The sequence below is a fragment of the Phacochoerus africanus genome, chromosome 16, assembly GCF_016906955.1.
Source record: "Phacochoerus africanus isolate WHEZ1 chromosome 16, ROS_Pafr_v1, whole genome shotgun sequence".
Taxonomy (NCBI): Eukaryota; Metazoa; Chordata; class Mammalia; order Artiodactyla; family Suidae; genus Phacochoerus; species Phacochoerus africanus.
This window is the reverse complement of record NC_062559.1, coordinates 21,719,996-21,746,642: the sequence shown is the minus strand read 5'-3', so window position 1 is coordinate 21,746,642 and position 26,647 is coordinate 21,719,996.

Genomic DNA, 26,647 nt, shown 5'->3' with positions numbered 1-26,647 from the left:
CATTATCAATTAACCTCTGCACAAAGAAAACAGAATAAATACAGGAATTGAAGCAATGTCAAAGTGCTACAGAAAGAAGGTTTTACACTAGAAGCATAATTTTACAGGAACCTTGAAATTTAAGGGAAATATAATTAGGAACTCAGGAGTGAATACTGAAAGTAGACTCAACAGCATGAGCAAAGGTAGGAGAATTAAACAGTAAAAGATAAGCTACAAAAAATAAGGGTTTCCCCTGCTATCTGTAAGTAGAGTGTTCCTGTGAAAACTTTTCTAAGCTGAAATGGCTTAAGGTGAAGAAGCAATTACTTCATTTTACATCTTGATAACGGATGCACAAAATAAATCAAGATAAAGCACAGATGCTCATAGACCCAGTTCAAAGCTATGGCAGCCTGATGCTGAGATGAGTGTAGTTCCTGGGGAAGGAGTGTGGAAGGACCTCTTTCACTGCTTTGGTTATGCACTGCCTCTAGGACAGCTCACTGCAAAGTGAATGCATAAAAGCAAAAATCCTCTTCAGATTTCTTTCAGTTAGTGAAAGCAGGTACTAAAGTAAATTTTTCATAAAAGCAAAGTGGGATAAAGAGAACTTTTGAAAAGCAGGGAATACCTATATATACCAATGCAAGATAAACTGAATTTATGGAAGCATAGCAAACTCATACCATAAGTTTAGGTTTTTCCTGATTACTATTATTATTATTACTATCATTGTTATTATTTTAAGCAAAGAATACAAAATTATTTTACAGTAGCTCCATTTCTTTTGCAAAATGTCACTTGTGGGGCTGGCAGTCTGTCCTCAATGATGCTATACCAGAAAACTAGGAATTTTTTAGATCTGAGAATCTTAAATTTTTGCTGTACCCCAGTATTTTTGTAATTTGGATGATTTTTATCATTTTTCAGGAAAAAAAATGCATTCAATCCTTTTATGCTTTCAATAGAAAAAATTACAGACAGCTGGGCTTTCTTACCTTATGCTCACATTGACAAGATCATATTCTATTTTAGGGAAAAAGCAATTTCAGTGACTGGCATCCCTTGTTTCCTTTCTCTCCTCCTCAGCTGTCCAACCTTCCAGAAGATTATTTACCTTCAAAATCAGAATGAAACCAAATGACTGAATACCTCAGAAGTTACCCTAAGGGGTTAAATTCCTTACATAATGATATTCAAGAAAAATAAAGAGGAAGGGGGTGGTAGGATTCTACAGGTGGATGATAAGAAAAATTTAACAATGTGAAAGGCTAGATTGTGAGGCAATATGAGACCTGGGAGGAGGGCATTGAATGGTCAGCGTGACCGCTGATGAGGGTGTGAATTAGGAACTGACAGTACAAATGGAAAGGGGAAGTGGAAGTAGGAAACGCTGCACAGGTAGTGTGGCAAATGATTGGCTGTAAGACAATGAAGACAAGGAAGTCAAGCGTATAAGCCAGAGTATTAAGAAAAATGGAGAAACTCTTACATGAAGGAGCTATGAAAGGACAAAGGCATGTTTCGGAAAGGCAATGATTTTGATGTTTTAGGTTTGAATTCTCAGAATTATAGTGGCTGATAGCCAGCAAATAATTGTTCCTTGGAGTCTGTCATTCTGAAAAAGAACTCGAAAGGTGGTTTTGAATTTGAGGCATATCAGCTTGGAAACAATATTTAAGTCTATTACCATGGAATAGAATATTTAGGAAAAGAGTTGGATAAGGAAAGTATCTTCCTGACTCTTTCTAAAACCTGGTGATATGCTATGTACCATAAACCCCTCAGATCGTAAAAGTGAATCCCCAGAGTGCTCGAAGTCTTTGCTTTTATGGTAGTTCCTATGGGAAGATTTCCTGCAGGGAGAGGCACCATCAACAAAAAGGTCATTTCAGAAGGGCCTCTTTGGCTGTTATGGAGAGTCAGTTGTGTGTGTGTGTGTGTGTGTGGTGAAATAAGCATGGCAAGATTATTTGTTGAAGAAATGCATGAACAAGAGAATTATCAATAGTGTGCATTAATATAAAAGAAGTATTGAAAAGTATCCACTTCATTTGACTGATGAGAGGACTTTGATGACTTCGGAGAGGGCAGTGGTATAAATTAGAAGAAATTGAATGTATTTTTATGGAGTACTTGGTGGAGGAAGCTAATTTTAAGGCTGCTAAGTAAGCTATTTTAGATAGGATAAAAGATAATTTTAGGGAAAAAATGCTTTCAGTAATTTTTAAAATTTATTTAAATTTATAATTCCTGTGTTTCTTGTCATGCTGGATTATTACATCTGTAACAAAATACATTAAAACTTGAGGTAAACAAACATTATTCTGAGTATTTAACATACAAGGCAATCCATGGGACAGTTTTTCAAAGGGAGAATATCATTATATGTCTTTCTTCAGTGTAATTTTGGACACGAATCCAAAATATAGAACTTAAAGTGTTAGATTTTTAACAAGTAGGAATCCTTGTTCTTAGAATACAATAGAGATTTAACTTATTATTTTAATCAAAGAGAAAGAATAGTCAGTGATGAGAATGACTTCATGTCTTAGCTCAGAGTAGCAGAATAAGTCATAAAATTTGGTAAATTAGCTGCACAAGAAATTTCTCATGCATGGGAAGAGTACAAATTACTGGAAACATATAAACTGCTGTAATGTAAATAAGTAAATGTACTATGACTTCAACCTACTCCTTTCAGCATTGTTTTCTGGTCACTGTTTTTTGTTTGTTTGTTTAGTCTTGTTTTGGGTTTTGTTTTGTTTTATTTTTGGCCAGACCTACAGCATGCAAAAGTTCCCAGGGCAGGGATAGAATCCACACCACAGGAGTTCCCATCGTGACTCGGTGGTTAACGAATCCGACTAGGAACCATGAGGTGGCGGGTTCAACCCCTGGCCTTGTTCAGTGGGTTAAGGATCCAGCATTGCCATGAGCTGTGGTGTAGGTTGCAGGGCAGGCCAGGTACAGCTCCGGCCTACGCCAGGGAACCTCCATATGCCATGGGAGTGGCCCTAGAAAAGGCAAAAAAAAAAAAAGAATCCACACCACAGCTGCAAACTGCACCACAGCTGCTGCCACGCCAGATCCTTAACCTGCTGTGCCACACAGGAACTTCCCCGGTCAGTGCGTTTTGACATTATAGGGAATCACGAACTCTTCCTACTGTCACTCACAATGAGCTTTTTCATAATCTGCAGTTCCTGACATTTTGGAACTTTTGCTGCTGCTACAGGGAGTGGTCATTGAGTTTATCACGATCTTGGGAGCAAAATGACAGTGTTATGAGGGGAAGGGCTAGTTAATTGTTATAGCAATGTAACTCCCCATCTGTACATCCTCCTTCGCATAAACACACACACACACACAGACACACACACACTCATTAATATTAGCAAGAAAAATCCAAAGTACAGTCATTACACTGAGGTAAACAAATATTGACTTCCAGAACAACTTTATTAGCATTCCTGTTACGGCTCAGGAGGTTAAGAACCTGAAATAGTGCCCATGAGGATGTGGGTCCAATCCCTGACCTCCCTCAGGGGGTTAAGGATCCAGGGGTACTGCAGTCTTTGGTGCAAGTCACAGATGTGCCTCGGATCCAGTATTGCTACGGCTGTGGCAAAGGCCAACAGCTGTGACTCTGATTTGACCCCTAGCCAAGGACATTCCACATGCCACAGGTGTGGCCATAAAAAGAAAAGAAGAAAAAAGCAACTTTATCAACGCATGTTTAAAGTGGTGTACAAAACCATGTGATATTTGACTTTATCCTAGTTTTGCTCCTCAGAGTAAAATCATTCTGATTAGGTACTTGTTCTTTGGGTTTTGATTCTCACTACCATTAACTGCTTGGATGCTGGGACACAGGAAATGTAGGTATTTATAATTATGGCAACTTCATCAGCCAAAAGACCTTTTAATTCTCTTTCCAAGACGAAAATATTACTGCACTATTTTTGCATCTACTCATCAAACAAATCAAATTTTGTTTCATCAGTTACTTCAGATCACATTGTTAAAAGATCATGTTACATCAGAAACTGGCCATTTTGGGACAGAGGAAGCAAATTAGATTGTAATTCAATGCAGGCTGACAGGTTTTAGATCAAAGACTGGTTCCTGGCAATTTTCGTAATTAAGAAACTATCTATAAACATGAGGCTTGTGATATTTAATTTGAATTCAGCTTGGACCCCTTTCTCCTGGTGTATATAGAAATGTGTCACTTACTTTTAAATGAATAAACATGACTTCAGTAACTAGTTCTTGCATAAAAGATAACAGGCTGATTATTCTTTTAAAAATTACTTGTATTTCAGTAAGTTTGGTTTGTTAGGTCACGGTGTTCTTGAAAGTCGAGCACCTCGTATGGACCAGTTAGATTCCCTTCGCTCCGTGGTTTCGTATCACATGCCTGGCTCATTATCACAGATCATTATGACGGGTCTCGAGGAAGATCAGGCTAAAATGTTATAACCTTTAGGGCAAAATCAGCCCTTTGAAAGGAAAATAAGAGCAAATTTCACAATGGCAAATCAATTTATGTTCCTAATCCAGATAAATTCCTCTATTGTCATGGCATGTTTTACATGCTTAGTCTTTATGTTTTATTGGAATGGGACTGTGACTAAGAGAACATTGTGATGGGGTTCCCTAGGAAAGGAGTTTTCTTTCTTTCTTTCTTATATATTCTTTAATCAGAACAAATACTTTGGGGCTAGGATAGAGAAAGGCATTTTGTCCATCTGGGAAATATAGCATCAACACTTCCCTGAGATGCTGGTATTCAGACCAATTTTTATCCTCTGTTATAACACTTCTAAATGCCAAAGAGACAAAAACGGTACCAGTAAACATCCAAAGTAATTCTTATTGGACATCTAGTACGTAATGTTGTAGGTTTATAGGAAGAAAGCATCTGTAATTGATCAATTTGTGTTTATTTTTTTAAAAAATCAAGATAATAGACTAGGACCACAAATGAACAGTCTGTGATGCTGGGTTAAAGAATTAGCTTTTGAGGGGGGGGGGGAATAGCAGCTTTAGATGATTTGGGGTTTAGCAAAGAAGAAGAAAGAAAATAAAAAGCAGTTGGAAAAATAAAAACATGAGGGAGGTGAGGGAATCTGGAAGGAGAGTGGCTGCAATGCTACGCAGCTTATATTAGTCTCCCTAATGCTCTTCGTAAAAACAGAGTAAACAGAGAGCAAAACCCAAAGACCAAGGTACACCATTTACAGTTACCTAGGTGACAGGATACCCTCCACAAACCCCAGAATTCAGGTGGGAGGGAAAACCACCTACAGACTCAAGACGCACATTGTGTTAGCATATGTGTGGGAAGACGCGGAAAGAGGCTGAGATACAGGACAGATCTAAGAACAGAAGTCCATGACAGCCAACCGGCCTGCACTGAAAGGCACATCAGGCCAAACTAAGCACAGCAGCTTAAACAAGGAGGGCTTTGGTTAAATCCAACTAGCTAGTATGCAAGGGGCTCACTGTAGAATGTGAAAGCTGGAGCAGTCTAAATCCTATGAACTCTCTGACTTACTTCACTTAGTATGAGTTTCTACTTCCATCCATGATGCTGCAAATGGCATTATTTTGTTCTTTTTCATGGCTGAGTAGTGGACATTGACAGAACACTGTAAATCAACTATAATGGAAAAAACAAAAATCATAAATAAATCCTATGAACCCTCAAAATGACCAGCCAAAGCTGCCTTCTTGGACAGAGCTGGACAATGGGAAAAGATTTCTGAAATAAGATTAAAATTAAACATAATGGGGACAACAGAAAGGACAGAAGAAAAGATTCACATAAAAATAGAAACAGGAAAGTATTTACTAACACCAAGCTATAACTAGCAACATTACTGAGTTTTAGAGAAAAGAAAAAACAAAACACTTCAGCAATCTAGGTTAAAAGAGTGTGTGATGTATAAGAGAAAGACAGATATGTGGCAGGCCAGACACATGAGTGAGATTTCTGCAGGTCAGATATGGGATGATTTGAACTTCAGCGAGGATAACAATAGCAGTGAGTTGAAATCTATTGTTATTGCCTGAATGTGTCCTCCCCAAATTCATATGTTAAAATCCTAACTCCTCCCACTGTGATGGTATTAGGAGATGGGGTCCTTGGGAGGTGATTAGGTCGTGAAGATGGAGCCCTCGGGAATGGGATTATTGCCCTTAGAGACTGCAGAGAGCTGTCTTACCCTTCCCACCATGGGAGGACTCAATGAGAAGTCCCAAGTGCATGAGCCAGAAGAGAGGTCTCACCAGAACCTGGCCATGCTGCCCCCCTCATCTGGGACTTCCAGCATCTAGAACTGTGAGAAATAATTTTTTATAAAGCCATCTGGTCCATGGTATTTTGTTACAGCAGCCCAGTTGGATGAAGACACTCAAAACACGTTGAAATCCATGAGTTGATAATGGTTCCAAAAAAAAAAAGGATAAAATAACTAATTGGTTCCTTTTTCAGAATGTGTTTGGGGACCGATTCATTATTGTGGTAAATGAGAAATAAAAGAAAAAATAAATCACTTATGCTGCCTTACCAATATGATTGGGTAATAAAATAACAGTGGAGGAATATTCCCTGTGTATAGAATTTTCCATCCAGGAAATGAAAAATAAATGATAGCAGTGGAATCTCACCATTTTATAACTTCCATCAAATGAATGGATCTAGCCATAGCATTCATAGATGCTGTTATCACAAAAACAAGGACAACCAAATAGCCTGTGCCTGCTAATAACACAATACAGCTTGCAGTGTGGCCAAAGGGACTGAACTTGAGTCTAAACAAACCTCTGCATCAGCTGCCAAGTTGTGGGGCAGAGGCATATTCAAAACTCCGTGTGCAATGGACCTAGCTTTTCAAAAGATAAATTGTAAGAAAAAATAAAGATAGGAGGGAAAAAGTGAACAATAATAGTGACTTCAGAGACATATCCAAAAAATCATCCCAAACCCTCCCCAAAACTAAAAACAGGAAAGATTAAATACAGTTTTCAGAGATGAATTCTTGAGGAATGCCTCTTCAGGGACTTGACTTGTTTAGGAATTGATTGAGCACCTGCAATTTGCAAAGCTCTGATCTAGTCTCTCAAAGACCTAGGTGATAAAACTAAAAAGAAATGTAATGAGGCGATTACTATAAATGTAAAAAAGTGTCTACCTTTGAGGGGAGGGAAGTTAGCGTAATGAGATGGAACACGTGGAAGATCTTCTGGGAATCTGGGAGTAGTTCAGTTTCTTGACATGAATGGTATGGACTAAGGTGTTGATCTTAGAATTCACTAAACTTTGTTTGTACTGTATATTCTGTATTTGTATCTTATTTACATTTTAAATGTGAAAAAAAAATTGTATAGTTTAGGAAAAGTAACTCCATGGTTAGTACTTAGAAATAAAGCAGGAAATTGCCGTTTTTATTTTCCTGAGCTTTTCTGTCCTGGGTAACATGGTCCCAGTGCAAGTACCCAGAACTGAACTCTTATTTCTGGATTGATTACCTGCTTTAGTTTTCCTTCTGTTATCTCTAGCGATCAAAACAGAGACTAGCACGTATTAGATACTCCATGAATATTTGTTGAATGATTTAGTATCTAGGTTGAAAGTTTTCAACACCTCTTAAAATCTTTAAATCTAAAAAGAAAAGCTCTTTTAATGCCAGCTGAGGAAAAACTGTTCTTTGCAAGATTTAAGAGGAGCTGGCCTCGTAATTTGAGCTCTTCATCATCATAAGATATCCATTAAAATGCTTTCATGAATGTTCAGTTCCTATTTTCCTGATAAGTTTCCAGATCATCCTTATTATATTACCTTTTGTTTACATAAGTAAAAAAGACCAAATCATTGCTTTTATAAAATTTAGGTACATCAAATGATTCATGGTAAAAAATGTCCCTCATTCAAATCTAAACAAATCACAGCTGAAATTCTGGTGAGTATATGTATCAGAGGATCAGAAAACAATATTAAGCCAATCATCAATGATCTATAATTACTTAATTTAAAATTTTTAAATGTCTTATTTAGTTTCAGTTTTATGTTGGGACGATTCACAGTAAATCATTATTTTTGTTATCAATTTCCAATATTTCATATATAAAATTTATATATAAATATAACTTTTATTATCTACATGCATTAGGATTATAGCCACTATTCCTAGGCTATTAAAAGTAAATAAAGGAGTTCCCGGGATGGCTCAGCAGAAACAAATCTGGCTAGCATCCATGAGGACACAGGTTCAATCCCTGGCCTCCCTCAGTGGATTAAGGATCTGCCATTGCCAGGAGCTGTGGTGAAGGTCACAGACAGGGCTCAGATCCTGCATTGCTTTGGCTGTGGTGTAGGCTGACAGCTTTAGCTCTGATTCGACCGCTAGCCTGGCAACCTCCATATGCCATGGGTGCAGCCCTCAAAAGCCAAAAAAATAGTGAATAAACAGAGGACTTCCCCTGTGGCTCAGCAGGTTAAGTCAACAGGTTTAATATCTGGCATTTTTGCTGCAGTAGCTTAGGTTGCTGTTGTGGCATGGCTTCAATCTCTGGCCCAGGAATTTCTGCATGCTGTGGGTGCAACCAAAAAAAAAAAAAAGTGAATAAAAGCAAAGGGCCATATACACTGGTAAACTTCAGCTTTTTCCCCTTTTTATTCCCACACTGAGGCCTGTAATACTCAAGAAAAAATGGTAAGAGGTTTCGGCGAAAGTACATACTTTTAATAGCCCTGATCATATCCAAAGTTTCCATTTCTCAGTTTCTAGAAATCATGGAACAAGGGCATAAATGGAAATTAAATGATAAAAAAAAATCAAAGCAAATGTCAGAAGCCTCTTCTCATAAAATATTAGAAACACTTTAAAAAATCTTAAAAAAAAACCTACAAGCAAAGTTGTTAAAATCACTAGAGCTATTCAAAAAAGCAGTTACACTAGGTGGCATCTGGAGGGGACCAGGGAACCCAAACACAGAGGGACGAACCTCCACAAGTTGAGTGATGCTCACATATTAAGCCTTTCCTTGTTCTCCCAAAGGTTCATTTGTATTTAGATATTGGTTACTGCATGTCAGTCCACAGATTAGGTAAATATATTTTGCTTTTACCAGGAGAGTTACATAGCATAAGGAAATAATGAAAGCATACATAAAAAGCCTTAAAATGGCTTTGATTACTTGTAGTTGCTTAAAGGCCAGAAAGGGGTGAAGCCAAGCCTTTGACATCTTTGAGTAGTTGTTAGCCTTTGATTTTTTTTTTTTTTTCATTCTAACTGAACTTTCTCTTGTAATTTGTCTCTACCATAAGTGTCGTAAAAATGAGAGGCTCACAGAATGACAGGACCTAGGAAAGTCATTCAAGTTCCCTTTGGATGGCTGATCTATTTAGGAGGTTTCTGCTCTCTGTAAAGTTTATGCAATTTCTGAGGTAGAAAAACACCTCTCAGTTTTCCCAGATACCCAACCTGTGTTTCAAATCTATTAGAATCCCAATTTTTTTCTGATGTGTCATAAGCTAACTCCAGTAGCAATGTTATCTGTGTTCAAATATATCTTCTGTGAGGACACTGTTACTTCTGATGGATGGCATTTAGAGATTCTACTAAGTTTTTGACATGGTTTAGTAACTACCAGAGATATCGTATTAGCTATAGGCCTCTCCCTAGGGATTTCTTCCAGATTATTTGTTTTCTTACAAACTGAATGTGATCAGAACTCTACTTTGAAAATTATTTATGTGTTTTCTTTACTATATTCCTTTCTCTTTGACATTCGCCTAGGGCATCCATCTTTCCAAGCTTTCATTAGATTTCCTTAGGAATACTTGGTAATGTTTCACTTCCGGCATTCAAAATAAGATTTTGGGGAGTTCCCTTCGTGGTGCATTGGAAACGAATCCTACTAGGAACCATGAGGTTGGGGGTTCGATCCCTGGCCTCGCTCAGTGGGTTAAGGATCTGGCATTGCCATGAGCTGTGGTGTAGACCACAGACACAGCTCAGATCCCACATTGCTGTAGCTGTGGTGTACGCATCTGTAGTTGCAGATTGGACCCCTAGCCTGGGAACCTCCATATGCCACGGGTGTGGCCCTAAAAAAACAAAACAAAACACAAAATTGGACTTTATAGTGAAACAATGGCCCTCCAAGCAAGGACATTTTCTTGAGAGATTTTCCAGTTTCTTTTATAATATTCATCACATTAAGGGTTAAATCTGGAGGACTCACTTCACAGAGGTCTCAGCAATGGATGAAGTGGTGGTCTGGGACCATGAGGTCACCAGGCCTCCTGATCAAAGGGAAGAAGAGGCTAAGGTGTTGGTGAAAGGCTGAGGGGAAAAAAAAAAAGATAAAAACTATTCTATTTATCCCTGGCCCCAAGGCATAGTACAGAGGGTGGTGAGAGAGGCAGATGTGAGGGGATAGGCTTATCACACATGCCTGATATTGGCTGAGATGGAGAAAAGGAGGAGTCTTGACCCCACTCCCAGTTTGGAACCTTAAAAGGAGACTGTCCTTATTAGCGGAGGCTCGGGTTGAAGTTTAACAGTAAGTTCTATCTCTGGCTCTCTCACCCTTCCAGGGCTAAGCTCCAGGTCAGGCAAAAGCCTTACAGCTAATTGTACTGGATCCAACAGCTTGGGGCAAGCATTTTAAGACCTTTGAGCTTCAACTTCAACATTTGTAAAAATAAAGAAAAATCTGTGGCTTTAGTGTGTTATTGAAAAAAGAATTTCTGCTAAACCTGTATATTTCTTTTCTCTTGTATCCCCCATTATACTTTTAATAAATGGTAAGAGTTAGCTGGATATATTAAACTACAGTTTTATGCTATAAGAAAGAAAAAAAATTATGAAAAGTTATAGAATCACACTTTATAGTAATAAAGCAAATGTTTCTTCAAGAACCTTATAAAATACAAAAGTAGAGATGGGTCAACAAATCACATAGATAGCAGAGAAAATAAAATGGGATCTGAGCAGAAATTATCTAGATTAAGAGAAGTTATAAATGTGGACGTCTAAACATATTTCTGTTTTACCATCAGAAATCGTTTTTCTCCATAAACTATATATTCTTTCTGTTTGGGGAGAAAATTTCTCCTGTAAGAGTTTTACGATCGTGGGAAATGGGGTGGGGTAGGAATTCCTACCTTTTCTTAATAGTATTCTTATCATTTCCATCAAACAAGAGGAAAAGAAAAATTGAATACTATCAAGTGTTGAATTATTTAGACCCTCAGGCTAAAACATTTTCTTTATTGTAGCAGTGACTCTTTTTTTCCTTAAATGTCTGCAGGATTGGGTTGTCATAAGTCTACCTTGTTATCTACTCAAAATAAGTGATACAGGTCAATGAAATCTCAATGATTCCTTTTTAAATACCTTCTGTTCATTTTATTAAAAAATTTTATTGGAAGATAGTTGACTTACAAATTTGTTAATTTGAGGTATGCAGTAAAGTAAATCAGTTATACATATAGGTATATCTATTCCTTTTCAGATTCTTTTTCCATATAGGTTATTACATAGTTAAGCATAGTATAAACATTTGCCTGTTAGGTACTTGGGTTAGCTTATTATCATTGCAGCAACAAAAGACTTTCCTAATAACCACATAAATGAGCTTGAGGAACATCTCTGGACCCTAACTGTACCATGAAGGTGCCATTCTCATTCTCGTGGCATCATTTGTCCTTCTCTTGGTCCTTCAACTTTCAAGGAGGAGAAAGAGACACATCCTTCCTGGAGCCGCAGTTCTCTGACTCATGCTTACTTAAAATAGCACTTTTATCCACCACTTGTCCTGGTCACAGCAAACATTGATAGAGATATACTTAATTGAAGAAACTGAAGGCTCATTAAGATAAATGTGTAGACAAAGTAAATGAAAATTTTATGGAGGAGATAGAGTGGGATTTAAGACAGGAAAATCAAGGTCACAATCTATGGTTGGTTATCATCAAAGAAGGGAAAAAACATCAGATAATTGAAATGATACATATTTTATGGAAAAAGAATAATTTTTGGATGACCACCAACAAAGACAGGACATATGGTAGAAAACCTTCAGAAGTTAAATACCTAACCTACAGAGAAAAAATGAAATAATTTAAGGAAAGTCATTCACACAGAGTAAAATAGCTAATGCAATCATTTGAATGATTAAGAACAAATACAGACAAAAATACTTACTGTTTAGAAAAATAAAAAAGATTTTCCTCATAATATCCAGGTTGACTGGCTGCATTAATCTAATTCATGGGATTGATTAATCACTTAGCTTTGTTTTTATCAGCACAGCCTTGGCGTCCTAAAGCCTTAAGCTCTGTGGTATACTTTAGTCTCATTCTCTTCAAATTGAATCTTTGAGTCAATTAATCACAGAATGCTTACTTACTGTGCTCCATGTATTTGTGTCTCACAAGCAATAGCATTTGTGATTAAAATGTATTTTTCACATAAGTCAGTATACCAAAATTCAACATGATCATTTATTTTTTAAAAAATTTTAGCTCATAAATAATTATTAAACATCAACTCTCTATACACTAGCTTTTTTCACTTAAGTAATGACCTTATCTGGGAAACAAACAGTGCAGTTCATTTTAAATAATTTATCCCTTTAGCCAGATATTCCTACCTAACCTGTCTTCAACTTCTTCAGCCTTCAGAGATAATCTGTTAATACCCAAATTGCCTCTGTCCTATTTGGTCAGAGGAAGCCAAGTTTTGCCCCTTTGTATTTTTGAGAAATCCCAATAAGCATGTTTATGTTCTCTGTAGCTTGAAGGCCCTTTTTTTTCCCTCTTGCTATAGTCTTCTCTTCTGTCAAGTTTAGATACTGACTCTCTCCCATCCTGTATCATCCTAATGGGCAACACAAACCCTTCTCTTAGTTCTCCAAATAAATGATCATACCTGGTGATCACCTTTACAAAAATTTACCAAAATCTTGGGCATAATAGAAAGGTCAAGAAATGCAAAATGGGGAGTTCCCATCATGGCTCAGCAGAAATGAATCTGAGTAGCATCCATGAGGACACAGGTTCGATCCCTGGCCTCGATCAGTGGGTTGGGGGATCTGGCATTGCCGTGAGGTGTGGTATAAGTGGCAGATGCAGCTCCAATCCGACCTCTAGCCTGGGAGCCTCCATATGCCATGGGTGCGGCCCTAAAAAGACAAAAAAGAAAGAAAGGAAAAAAAAAAAAACACAAAACGTAGATTAAGGAAAAAAAAAAAGTGGAGATCCTGGTCTTGGACCTTTACAGAATCTCCTACCAGATGGATGTGACTCTCAACCCAGGCCTACTGTCGTTTCAAGAGAGGAGCAATCGGGAAACAATAGTGCAGTGCAGCCTTGGGGCAGGGTCCTGGTTTCTCCTCGAGGACTACATAGCAATATATTTGAGTTTTCCTGTAGAACTAAAACCCCCAACAAATAGATGTTAACTACTTGATGAAGCATTCTTCATTTCTGTCCTGGAGCCACTAAATACCAGCTTTGAAGGAGAATGAAACTCTGTATCTACCTGATTCTTAGCAGTGGCCCCATTTTCCACTCCCAAACTATAAACCACCTCCTATTCTCTCCCAAAGGAAGGCACAGTCTTTAGGGCACTAGCCTGCTGTGATTTCCTTTTCCTAAAGCAATAAAGCTTTTTTTTTCTCCTTTGCCTAAAACTCTGTCTCCACATTTCTGTTCAGCACCAGTGTGGACAGAGGCCTAATTCAGCAACCATAGTAAGCAAACAAGAGCTTTCCTCTGTTGATTTAGGTTTTCACTGTTACTCATATTTTAGCAACATTTAGCTTATCTTTACCTCTAAATGTTCCCTTCCAGAGGTATTATGACTTTACATTAGAAAATCAAAAAAAAATATATATATATATACACATACATATATATATACACATACATATATATACATACATACATACATATATACATATATATATATATATATCTTCCCCAAAGTTAAGGTACAATCTGTTCTCAAAATCGATTCCAAAATGTCATATTCTAGAGAATGCGAAAAAAAAATTTACAACTCTAAAGTTCTGTTGTTTGTTTATTTGACAACTAACTATTTAGACTTGAGTACAATAAATACTTGGATCTCATCCCAGCTATACTACTCTTACTACATTTGAAATTAGTTACCAGCTAGTTAGTATCCAGTTATTCTTAAATTAATCATTGTGCAAATGAAATTAGCAGAATTTCTGAACCAATTTGCATGTGTAGTTCAGTAATATGCCTGAGTTTATGGATGTTTTGACAGTGTCCTTCCTTAGCCCCATATGTTGGAAACTTGAAAAACATAAGATGCATAAACTGACTTTAGTTGAATATTGCTGGAATATATGGAACTATTTGTCATAACACTTATTATCTAACTGAACCTAACCTTTAAAAACATCATGTGGGAGACAAGGAAACAACCCAGATGTCCATCGACAGATGACTGGATTAGGAAGATGTGGTATATATACACAATGGAATACTACTCAACCATAAAAAAGAATGAATATTGCCATTTGCGGCAACATGCATGGAACTAGAGACTGTCATACTGAGTGAAGTAAGTCAGAAAGAGAAAGACAAATACCATATAATATCACTTATACCTGGAATCTAATATAAGGCACAGATGAACCTTTCCAAAAAAAGAATATCAAGGACTTGCAGAATACACTTGTGACTGCCAAGGGGTAGGGGGAGGAAATGGGTTGGCTGGGAGGCTTGGGGTTAATAGAGACAAACTATTGCCTTTGAAATGGATTAGCAATGAGATCCTGCTGTGTAGCACTAGGAAATATGTCTAGTCACTTATGATGGGGTGTGATAATGTGTGAAAATAGAATGTGTATGTGTGTATAACTGGGCCACCATGCTGTATGGTAGAAAAAAATTGTATTGAAATAACTATTTAAAAATAATAATAAATAAAAATAAATGAAACATCATATGGGAATTATGCAGAGCACCTTAATTGTTTTAAAGAATAGAAAAAAGTTCTATATACATAAGATATAGAATAGTTCACTTAATCTCCTTTTTCCCAAAAAAGGAAACAGAGAAACCGTCCACAACTTTACCATAAAGCGTAATTACTTTAAAATCTTAGATATTTTTGAAAAAGAGCCAAATAGGTAGTCTTGTTCCCTGGAAATGGTGACCACCCCACACAATATTACATTTTCCAATTTACATGAAAATGAAGTATGGATTTATTCCGTGGTCAGAAGGCAGAATCTAATTGGGTTATAATCCAAAATTTGGAAATAAATTTTGGTTGGAAATTCTTTTACAATTAGCACAGAATATGATGGCCGAGTCCTCAAAACTCTTGAATGAGATATCCATAACTTGTGAGAGCCTTAAATAGATCAGGTGCAAAGATATTAGGACATCTATTAATATGATCTGTTAATGCTCTGTGGAGCATTTGTTTTCTGTATAATGATTATTAGAAATTTCTTATGAACCAGATTAGGAAAATGAATAGACTATGATTTTAATAACAATAAAGAAAATCGTACAAAATATAATTTATTTTAACAAGGAAGAGTTTACAGTGTTTATTTACTAAATGCAAGTATATTTCCCAAATACCCAGTTATCTGTTCTGATTTTCTCAAACTAGTTTATAGTTAAACATGGCCCAATTCAAGCTTTTCTTTTCCAGCAATCTCTTGTAGATTTATGATGAATTCATCATTTTTCTCTCTGCGGCTAGTCCTTTTATCTCCTCATCCCCAAGTTTCCTTGGAAAATAATTATCCAATCTTGCCCAATCCCTATACCATCTTTAGGAGTTCATTATTCTATGTAAGACATGCTGGGATTATAGCTAGCTTGTTAACAGGCAACCTACTTCTGCCACTACCACTTATTTTCTTCATTCATACATGTATTTATTCACTTAACGAAAGCTTAATGAATGTGAATGATGGTTCCACTGGGTTTATTTTCCACACTCAGAAAATAAACATGAAGAGAAGAAACCATATCTGCTAGCTGAAACTCAGCATTAACCAAGGGATTATTACTGGTTCAAGTACTGAATTTTTTATGTATTAGGCGGAGAATGTGGACATTGTATTATTAAAAGTGCTAATAATGTAACTAGTTAATGGGACACATTAAATCATTTTTCTTTGTTCTTTCTAGAAAGTATTATGATTCATCATAGCTGAAATAGGTTTAGAAAAGTAGGTAGACAGACATGACTATTTGGTAACTGTATTCTGTTATGGTAGTTGAAGAACTGAGTACTTAATTGCGGTAGTCAAACTGTCCTGTGCTGTGAACACATCATATCAACCCATTCCTTGGAATGGTTTACATTTTCTATGATCTTTAGGTTTTCTAAAGAAAATTCTCTATTAGGTAGGCAAGACATCTAGAATTCAGCAGGAAATGAGGGAGATGTGTAATATCTGTTACTAAGGACTATGTAACATACACTTAAAAGATATTTAAGATAAAAATGTAGAAGCCTTCGTTTGGGAGTCATATCTCATTCTAATAAAACGATGAAATGGGAGATAGAAGAATGGAATCTGCTTGGGGCAAAATGATGAGAATCACAAACCAGGGTCATTAAGCATGAAGATGGTGTTTCAAGTGTCAGGAGAGATGAGGATGCTGTGGGGTAGCTTTCCAGGGACCTGCAGTGCCCACTGATGTTGAAAAGTAGACACTGTATTGAAAAGTAGACACCAAGGGTTCTCCCTCACAGGCCACCACATTGAGCAGAGTCTTTTGAATGAGCTCAGTTTTTTATTTTAATTTTTTTGTCTTTTTGCCTTTTCTAGGGCCCCTTCCACGGCATATGGAGGTACCCAGGCTAGGGGTCTAATCAGAGCTATAGCCACCGGCTTGCGCCAGAGCCACAGCAACGCGGGATCCAGGCAGAGTCTGCGACCTACACCACAGCTCACGGCAACGCCGCCGGATCCCTACGCCGCCGGATCCTTAACCCACTGAGCGAGGCCAGGGATCGAACCCGCAACCTCATGGTTCCTAGTCGGATTCATTAACCACTGAGCCACGACGGGAACTCCCTGAGCTCAGTTTTTTAAATCATACTCTAATAAAGAAAAAAGGATGAGGTACCAGTTATAAAGTAATAAAATATTAAGAGTATTAAGTTAAATGTATGAATGAGGATGCCTTGAGATCCGGGTGCAGTATTGAATCTGAGTCATTTAGCTGCCTAAAACATTGTTTTAGTCAAAGCCAGATATATTCAGCCTGGAGAGTTGAGTTTACATGACTTGGGTAAGAATCTGTGGGCTACTGAAATTAAATCTCCTTCCATATTACACTCTTGTGTTAAAGGGAGAGTGAGGAAAACATAGTATATGTACTAGTATTACAAATATTTGTACAATAATGGAATTCATTTAATTGTGCGTTCCATTTTTTTCTGATTCATTTGCAAACCTCATGACTATGAGTGTTTTATGTAAACTTTGTTTTAAATTTGGAAGTAGTTATAGACTAAGACTTAACACAAGAAGTTGCAAAACTAGTACAGAGAGGTTTTGTATACCCATCACCCAGATCCTTGCAATGGTGCCACCTTACAAAGTTATAGAGAATTAGAAATAATTAGAACAGCACAATAAATTGTACAATAGACCTTAGTTCTCATCCGTTTTTGTGTGCACTCATTTTTGTATGTCTTTGAGATTAACTCTTTGACAGGATTAGTAGAACCTTCTTTCTAATGAAAATACAGAATGGTTCCATGCTACAGAGGCTTCCTTCATGCTAATCCTTTCTATTCACACCCTACCTCCTCTTCCCAGTCCCCTGGCAACAGTAGTGTCCTCCATCTTTATAACTTGCCGTTTCAGGAGGGTTCAATAAATGGCATCATAGGATGTCTGCACTTTCAAGACTGGCTTTGTTTCTGGCAGCAGAATGCTCTTAAGACTGAACAAATTTGTCTCACATATCAATAGTTCATTCCTTTTAATTTCCAAATAGTATTCCACTGTCTTGAAGCAGCACAGTTTGTTTAACAGTTCACAGTGAAGGACATCTGAGTCATTTCCAGTTTGGGCTACTACAAATAAAGCTGCCATGAATATTCATGTACCTATTTTTGTATAAACATGGGTTTTCATTTTCTAGGATAAGTGCCCAGAAGTAAAAGTAATGGCTCATATGATAAGTATATGTTTAAGTTACAAAGAAACTGCCAGACTAACTTCCTGAGTGGCTCTATCACTTATATTTCCACCATGAATATATGGGAGATCCAGTTTTTTCATGACCTCTCTGGCATTTGATGTTATGTACACATACATATATTTTTAATTTTAACCATTCTAATAGATATGTAGTGGTGTCCATGATGGTTTTAATTTGCATTTACCAATGGCTAATGTTGTTGAATATCTTTCCCTATGTTTATTTGCCATTGGTGTATATTCTAGATGGCATATCTGTTGAAATCTTTTGCTCACTTTCTTATTGGATTATTTAGTTTTTCACTGTTGAATTTAGAGTGGTCGTTATATCTTCTGGATGTGAGTCCTGTCTGATCTGTGATTTGCAAATGTCTTCTCTAAATCAGTGACTTGTCTTTTCATTTTCTTAACATAGTTTTTCACAGAGCAATGCATTTAATTTTGAAGGAATCCAATATTTGAGTTTCTTTTAAGGATCATGCCTTTGGTGTCATATCTAAAAATGTATTGCCTAATGCCAGGTCATGAAGGTTTTCCTCCTATCTTCTTTTCAAGAAAAGTTATACAGGTTTACACTTTATATTTATGGCCCACTTCACGTGAAATTTTGTATAAAGTGTGAGCTTTAGGTTAAGGTTCTTTTTGGGGAGAAATTGAATCAGATGTTCCAACACCATTCGTTAAGAAGACTCTTTCATTGAATTTTTTTGTTTTCCTTTGCCAGGAGTCAGTTGGGCATCTTTTTTTTTTTTTTAGGGCCACACTTGAGGCATACCGAAGTTCCCAGACTAGGGTTCAAACTGGAGCTGCAGCTGCCAGCCTACACCACAGCCACAGCAACACCAGATCCGAGCCATGTCAGCAACCTACACCACAGCTCATGGTAACGCCAGATTCTTAACCCACTGAGCAAGGCCAGGGATCAAACCCTTGTCCTTGTGGATACTAGTCAGGTTTGTTACTGCTGAGCCACAAAGAGGAATTCTGGCATGTTTTTTCACATCTATAGTTTAGCCAGCAAAAAGGAAAAAAGAGAAAAGAAAGTTCATGCTCATACCAACTATACATGGAGATAGGAAATATGGCCTTTATTACAGGTGGGTGTGTGTCCAGCTGGAAACTGGGGTGTATATAACTATATAAGAAGAGCATAATGGATATTCAGGGACAATTAGAAGTTGCTACCAGAGAAGTCATCATTAAAAAACAAAAACATGATTCAGTAGATTGGTAGGTTTTCCTTCCCATCAAAGTCTGGCAGAGAAATGACACTGCTGACATCTTTGGGTGCTAAAGGTCCCCAAGTCCTTTCTGCCTTCTTCACTATGCAGGCTTTAGTATTTCATTCCAACCCTTTTTTCCCTCTCCCTCTAACTATATAGCAATGGCAATATTCTAGACTTGAGCCTGGTCAACCACCATTAATTTCTTCCAGGTGACTGTTTCACTCATGGTTCACGAACTCTATATTTCTGACTCAATTCTGGTGAGGTTAAGGTGATATATTAGCTAATGACTTGTCCCTAAAGTCCAGTATTTGGGGATCTCGAGATTACCTTGATTTAGACAAAACATGATAAGACTGCTCAAATGGAACAGCCACCGTCTCTGTCCCTGTCCCTGAATATTGAAAGTTATAAGGGAGAAATGAGCAACACCATTGGAAGGTAGAGCTGGATTGAATCGCAAGGCAAGCACAGATTTATACTTGTTTTTATGCAAGTGACAGGAAATCTTAGGCTGAAGCTGCAGGAAGGTTGAGAAAGCAGAGATGTGCCCCTTCTCATCTTTATTGGTACTGACTGTATATCACCTGATATTTAAACGGTACCCAAGATATACCTGATGTGTTTCACTCATGTGAGAAACAACCAAACCTTATTAGAAACTCTTCCGCATTTAATCATCTGCTGAGTCCTTTGTGAGTCTAGGACAGGGCTAGACTGGTCAGCATAGAGTTGATTCGTCACCAAGGTGCAGCTGGAATAGAAGTTTGGCTAGAAGAAGGAATGGATGTTGTCAAAAGACGGATCTGATTGCCTTCTACTTCTTGTGTGAAAAGTGGACATTCCTGTTACTTTATTATGTGTTTCCTTTTTAAAGTGTTAAGATTTTTAAATGTGCATTAGGCTTTCACAAGTAATAAATAGACAGGCAGATTGACATTTAGAATTCTCAGAGGTTCCCTGGAAAGATTACAGCTTTTTTTTTAAATATTATAAATAAGAATATTTATGGTCCCAAGTCCTTTTTAAATTGCAGAAAACCGAGAATTTAGACCAACTGGTTATAACTATCAGCTTTAATGCTGGTTTATGCGAATATGTCAAAAAAAAAAAAAAAAACCCTCACATACTTACCAGCATCAAGTATGAAATCTTATCATTAATGGCAGGTGCATTTTGACACATTTATCATTGAGCTTTGACATAAACCCAGAGAGGGTGTTTAACATTCAACTGACTTTCATTCCACTGTACTGAAAATATATGTTAGGTAAAGGAAAGCAGCATAAGCACTACAGTTGCGGGAGGTAAGTAGTTAAGAGTGTGGGCTTTGAAGTCAGGCAGGCTGAGTTCTAATTTTGACACCACTATTTAATAGATGGTAAACTTAAGTGAACTGCTTAACTGTCTTTGCCTCAGTTTTTCATATGTAAATGAGGGTACTATTATCACTTACCAAATACCAGTAGTTATAGTAAAAGAGACAATCTGTATAAATTGTTTGAATAATTGTAGAATATTTTATTCTTACCACATACCTCAATATTTTATAAATATTTATTCCTTCATTTATTCACTCAATGAATATTTAAGTACCTAAGTACTTATTGTTCTAGTAGATTAGAGTTTTACAATAAGTAAAACAGAAGAAAATCTTTGCCCTTGGGAAGTTTTTTTTGTTTTTTTTTGTTGTTGTTGTTGTTTTACAAAATAAAATACATATATTTAAACACAATTACATTCACACAGATTATTATATCATGGATCTTAAAAAACAGATTAAGTGACTCCCTCTGGAGAAGTGGAATGGAAAATATGCTGAGACAAATAGGAAATTTATTCTATACTTTATCCCATTTTGTATGGCTTTCATCTTTGCTATTTAATATTATCTTTTACATTTCAATTCTTCTTTAAAAATTAGAATTATATTAAAATTGTGTCTATTATGCAACTAAAATTTATAAAGAAAGCCTTATATACCATTAAATATTTTATATAGCATAATAAAAAGAATAACTTAACTGGTAAGAATAACAAAAATAATATACCCTCTGAAAATAAGTAAAACATAAAATGCGTAAATTGGTTAAAAAATAGTGTAACTATATAAATATGTCCTCACAATTTGTTACATCTTATTGATTCTTCAATATAGGCATTACACCATTCTAGGTGATATGATAAACAAGACATTATAGACCTTACATTGTACCATGGAGAGAAATGGTTATTAATAATACAGTTGTTGAACTGTATTATTTAATTGTACATTTGCATTATTTAATTATAATTATCATAAATTCTCTGATGGAGAGGAAATCACAATCAGTTCTAAGACTTCAGCATTCCAAGAATGATGTCAAATGACCCCCTTCATGGTGGATTATGCACTTATTTGCTATGAGGTATATTTCTTCAGAGATTCCTTGTTTGTGTATCAATTGTAGGTTTTTGGTTTGCAGTTATTCTGAAGTTTTGATATGAGTCTATATGTATATGAGATTGCTTTAAGTTGTTGTTCTCTTAACTGCAAGTTCATCTCCAGTGTCCTGCATTTGTACCCACCTCTTCTCATGATCTCTGATTTTGGTGGTATAATTGTGCATGGATGATTTTGTATCTTTACTGTATACATACCTTTACTGGTGAGCCTTGTCATTTGTGGTATTTTTGTTTCCTGTTGCTGTCTTGTCTTTTCTGCCTAGAGAAGTTCCTTTAGTATTTGTTGGAAGGCTGGTTTAGTGTTGCTGAATTCTCTCAGCTTTTGCGTATCTGTGAAGCTTTTGATTTCTCCTTCAAATCTGAATGAGAGCCTTGCTGAGTAAAGTAATCTTGGTTGGAGGTTTTTTCCTTTTTTCCTTTCATCACTCTGGCCTGCAGAGTTTCTGCCAGAAAATCTGCCAATAACCTTATTAGGGTTCCCTTGAAGGTTATTTGTTTCTTTTCCCTAGCTGCTTTCAATAATTTCTCTTTGTCTTTAATTTTGGTCAGTTTGATTACTATGTGTCTTGGGGTGTTCCTCCTTGGGTTTATTTTCTATGGTACTCGTTGTGCTTGCTGGATTTGAGTGAGTGGTTCCTTTCCCATGTTAGGGAAGTTTTTGGCTATTATCTCTTGAAATATTTTTTCTGTCTCCTTTTCTCTCTCTTCTCCTTTTGGCACCCCTATAATACAGATGTTGGTGCATTTAACGTTGTCCCAGAGTTCTCTGAGACTCTATTCATTTGTTTTCAATCATTTTTCTCTTTTCTGTTCTGCATCCGTAATATCCACTAGTCTGTCTTCCACCTCGCTTATTCATTCTTCTGCCTCCTGTATTCTGCTTTTGGCTACTTCTAGTGAATTTTTTATTTCAGTTATTGTATTTTGCATCTCTTCTCGTTCCAATTTTATATCTTGTATCTCTTTGCTCAGTGTTTCCTGTAAGTTATCCATCTTTGCTTTCAGTTTATTTCCAATGCCTTGCATCATCTTCAGCATCAACAATCTAAAGTCTTTTTCCTGGAGGCTAAGAATATCCTCCTTGCTTAGCTGATTTTCTGGGGTTTTTCCTTTCTCCCTCACCTGAGTTATAGTTCTCTGTCTTTTCATTTTTATAGGTTTTTGGTGTGGTGCCCTTTTTACAGATAATAGAGTTGTAGCCTCTCTTACTTCTGGTGGCTGCCCCCCTTGTGGCTGAAGTCAGTATGGGGGCTTGCTGTAGGCTTCTTGATGGGCGGGGCTGATGCCTGCCCACTGGTAGGTGGAGCCGATTCTAATCCCTCTGGTGGGTGGGGCTTAGTCTCTGGATGGGATTAGAGGCAGCTGTGTGCCTGAGGGGTCTTTAGGTAGGGGGGCTGTGATCCCACCTGGGTTGTTGTTTGCCCTGGGGCTTCTCAGCAGCTGACTGATAGGTGGGGCCAGATTTTCCCAAAATGGCCACCTCCAGAGAAAGGCAGCTGCTGAATATTCCTGATACTTTGCCTTCAATGTCCCTCCCTCACAACAAGCCACATTCACCCCTGTTTTCCCAGGATGTCCTCCAAGAACTGCAGTCAGGTTTGACCCAGATTCCTATGGAGACCTCGCTCTGCCCTGGGATCCAGTGCACATAAAAGTCCATGTGCACCTTTTAAGAATGGGGTCCCCGTTTCCCCCAGTCCTGTGGAGCTCCTGCACACAGGCCCCACTGGCCTTCAATGCCAGATACTCCGGGGCTCTTTCTCCCAGTGTCGGATCCCCACACGTGAGGGTTTGATGTGGGGCTCAGAACTCTCACTCCTATAGGTGAGTCTCTCTCTGTGAACCAGTTAGTTTTCAGTCTGTGGAGCTTCCCACCTGGGGGGTATGGGATTGTTTATATCGCGAAATCACCCCTCGTACCTCTTGATGTGGCCTCCTCTTTTTCTTCTGGAGCAGGGTATCTTTTTTAAGGTTTCCAGTCCATTTGGGTGGGGATTGCTCAGCTTTTAGTTGTGAATTTTGTTGTTTTTAGGAGAGAAGTTGAGCTCCAGTCCTTCTATTCTGCCATTTTAATCCTGGAAATTTTTTTTTTTTTAATACTTGAAGTTACACTGAGCACTCAAAGTTTTGTTTAGTTGATTTTATTGCATCTGAAACAATTGTACTTCAACCTGCACATTATCACTAATTCTAACCCCAGTGTCACCTCTTCAGGGATGATCCAGAGAAGCTAGTCACAATTCCAATGCTGATAACTTGATTTAATAGGAGACACACCTCTTACAAAAGAAGACCTCTAGAATGGTGCTTGTCTGTGGATTTTGGACAAACACAAGGGGTAACACCAACTTCATTCTTTAGCCCTTGGCTGTACAATAAGCGTTTTATCCATTCAACATGTTTCTAAAGAGAATGGGGCAATATGTCACTAGCCGCTTTCTGAGCTGTTACTTATCTCATGATGGATGAAATAAGTGAACTTGCAACTTTTCTTAAAGTATTTAAGAACAAAAGTAATTTAAGGGAGAATAAGATTAAAGGCCCCCAAATGCACAACGTTAACTACATAGAAGTTTTTTTCTTCAAAACACCTGTTTTTAGAGAAAACCGTATGTTTTATTTTTTATAGAAATGAGTCTTTTCTAGAGCTGTTTAATTGTGCTGGCAAAACTTGGCAACTTCATAGGACTTTGATTTCTAGATGTTTCTAGTAGCATCTTAGTTTCCTATTTAATATCTATAAATAATCATTTTTATAAAGAATAAAAGCTCACTTTATCACCATAGCTTTCATGTATTAATAAGACTTGGCACAAATCTAGACATTGTTCCTTTTTATGAAAAATTTCAATGGCTCATTGAAATGATCAAAATATTGTCAGGATATCCCTCTCTAGCTACTGTTCTCGAACTGTGCATGCATGTATTTTGAAATGGGTAAAAAGCAGAAGTTATTTCTAGGGTATTATCTAATGTTTCAATTTTTCCAATAGAATAAAATCATTCAACTTTAAAATTGATTGATGGCCAGGTGTACATCAACTTTCAGGGCCTGAGATAGGAGAATGAAGCTTTCTCCTCGGATTCCTACCTAAATTAGGTGTGCCTGGATCTCTATTTCCCATTATGTTTTTAACGGATGCAACAGAGACAAGGGAAGGAGAACAGAGAACACAAATTAGAAGATGTAGCAAGAGGAAAGTGCAAGAAACAGGTGTCTTATTTGTTCGATCCATTGGCTGGACCTCACTGTGTTAGCATCTATCACGTAGCTCTTCTCTGTGAACACATCAATACTTAATATTGTAATGAGCCTTCAGTTAGGAGTTGATGATACGCACATTTTGAGTTTATCAGATTTATGCAATAGTGTTTGAATTTATATCATCTGAACAGCTAAAGCAAAAATAGTTTTTAAAAATATCTTTCCTTTTAGGAAGTTCCCATCATGGCTCAGTGGTTAATGAATCCAACTAGGAACAGTGGGGTTGTGGGTTTGATCCCTATGCATGCTCAGTGGGTTAAGGATCTGGCTTTGCCATGAGCTGTGGTGTAGGTTGCAGATGCAGCTCGGATACCGTGTTGCTGTGGCTCTGGTGTAGGCCCGGGGCTATAGCTCCGATTAGACCCCTAGCCTGGGAACCTCCATGTGCCACAGGAGCCGCCGTAGAAAAGACAAAAAAAAAAAAAATCTTTCCTTTTAGAAAACAAAGGAGCATAGCTTAAAGAAGTACTATTGGTAAGAACTACTAATGTGAGGGGAACTATGTAGTAGTCTATTTTACTGGAGTTTATTTTGACCTTGCTATTTTGTGTTTTTTTTTTTTTTTTTGGTCTTATGCCATTTTCAAGAAACAGTTCATTTTCTTGAATAAAAAAAGAGATTGTGAGAGGCAGTCATTCTAAACAATCTCCAGAACACAATTTCAAGCTACTGGTCCAAAGTATTTGGCACTTTAGGCAATAATTTATAATCCTCCATTAGATCCTGCCATTTGAAATCATCATAGTTTTGTTATTTTATCTCAAAAATTGTATTCTTAGGGACTGCCATTCAAAGAAAAATATACCAAAATGTAGATAAAACCAATCATTCTGTCATTCCCTGTTCTGCATCTTAATGGCGATGATGGTGACAGATGAAAATTCTTTGAAAGAAGGATTGCCTGTGTGTATCAACCCAAACGTAACTTGTTTTGCATTGTCAGATAACAATGCTGACTGGAGCAATGAGAAAATAAACATGGACAGGGGCATCAGTGGAAAAGTCCATCACTCAATTTCTACCAATAATAAATAAATGGAGAAAAAATATATATTCATTACATGGTTGAAAGACCCAAAGCCCATAACACTTAGAAATGCAATTTCCAAACATCCTGTGAGCACTTTCAGAAGCTGTAGCTGAATATCAATAGGGTATTCGTTCATCCCCAAAGTTATGTTGGTGTTATTTTTTTCTTCCTCATGTTTCAGTGTGTGTACTTCCTTTACTGATCCAGTGAAACATAAATGTTGGCAAGGTGTGAGTTAGAACTACTGTAACATTGACAAGCCTACTGGGGAAGAGATGAATTGATGAAACAAAGTATCTGTCACAGAAGGACCACACATATTGAGCTTAAAGCATTTTTCACACCTTCCAAATTAAAGCAGTTTTGCTGTTAATCAACTGTCATTGTTATTAAGATTTGCAAAGTCTTCACCTATCTTAATATGTACTGAAGTGACCTGGAGTTATGAATGTCCAATAA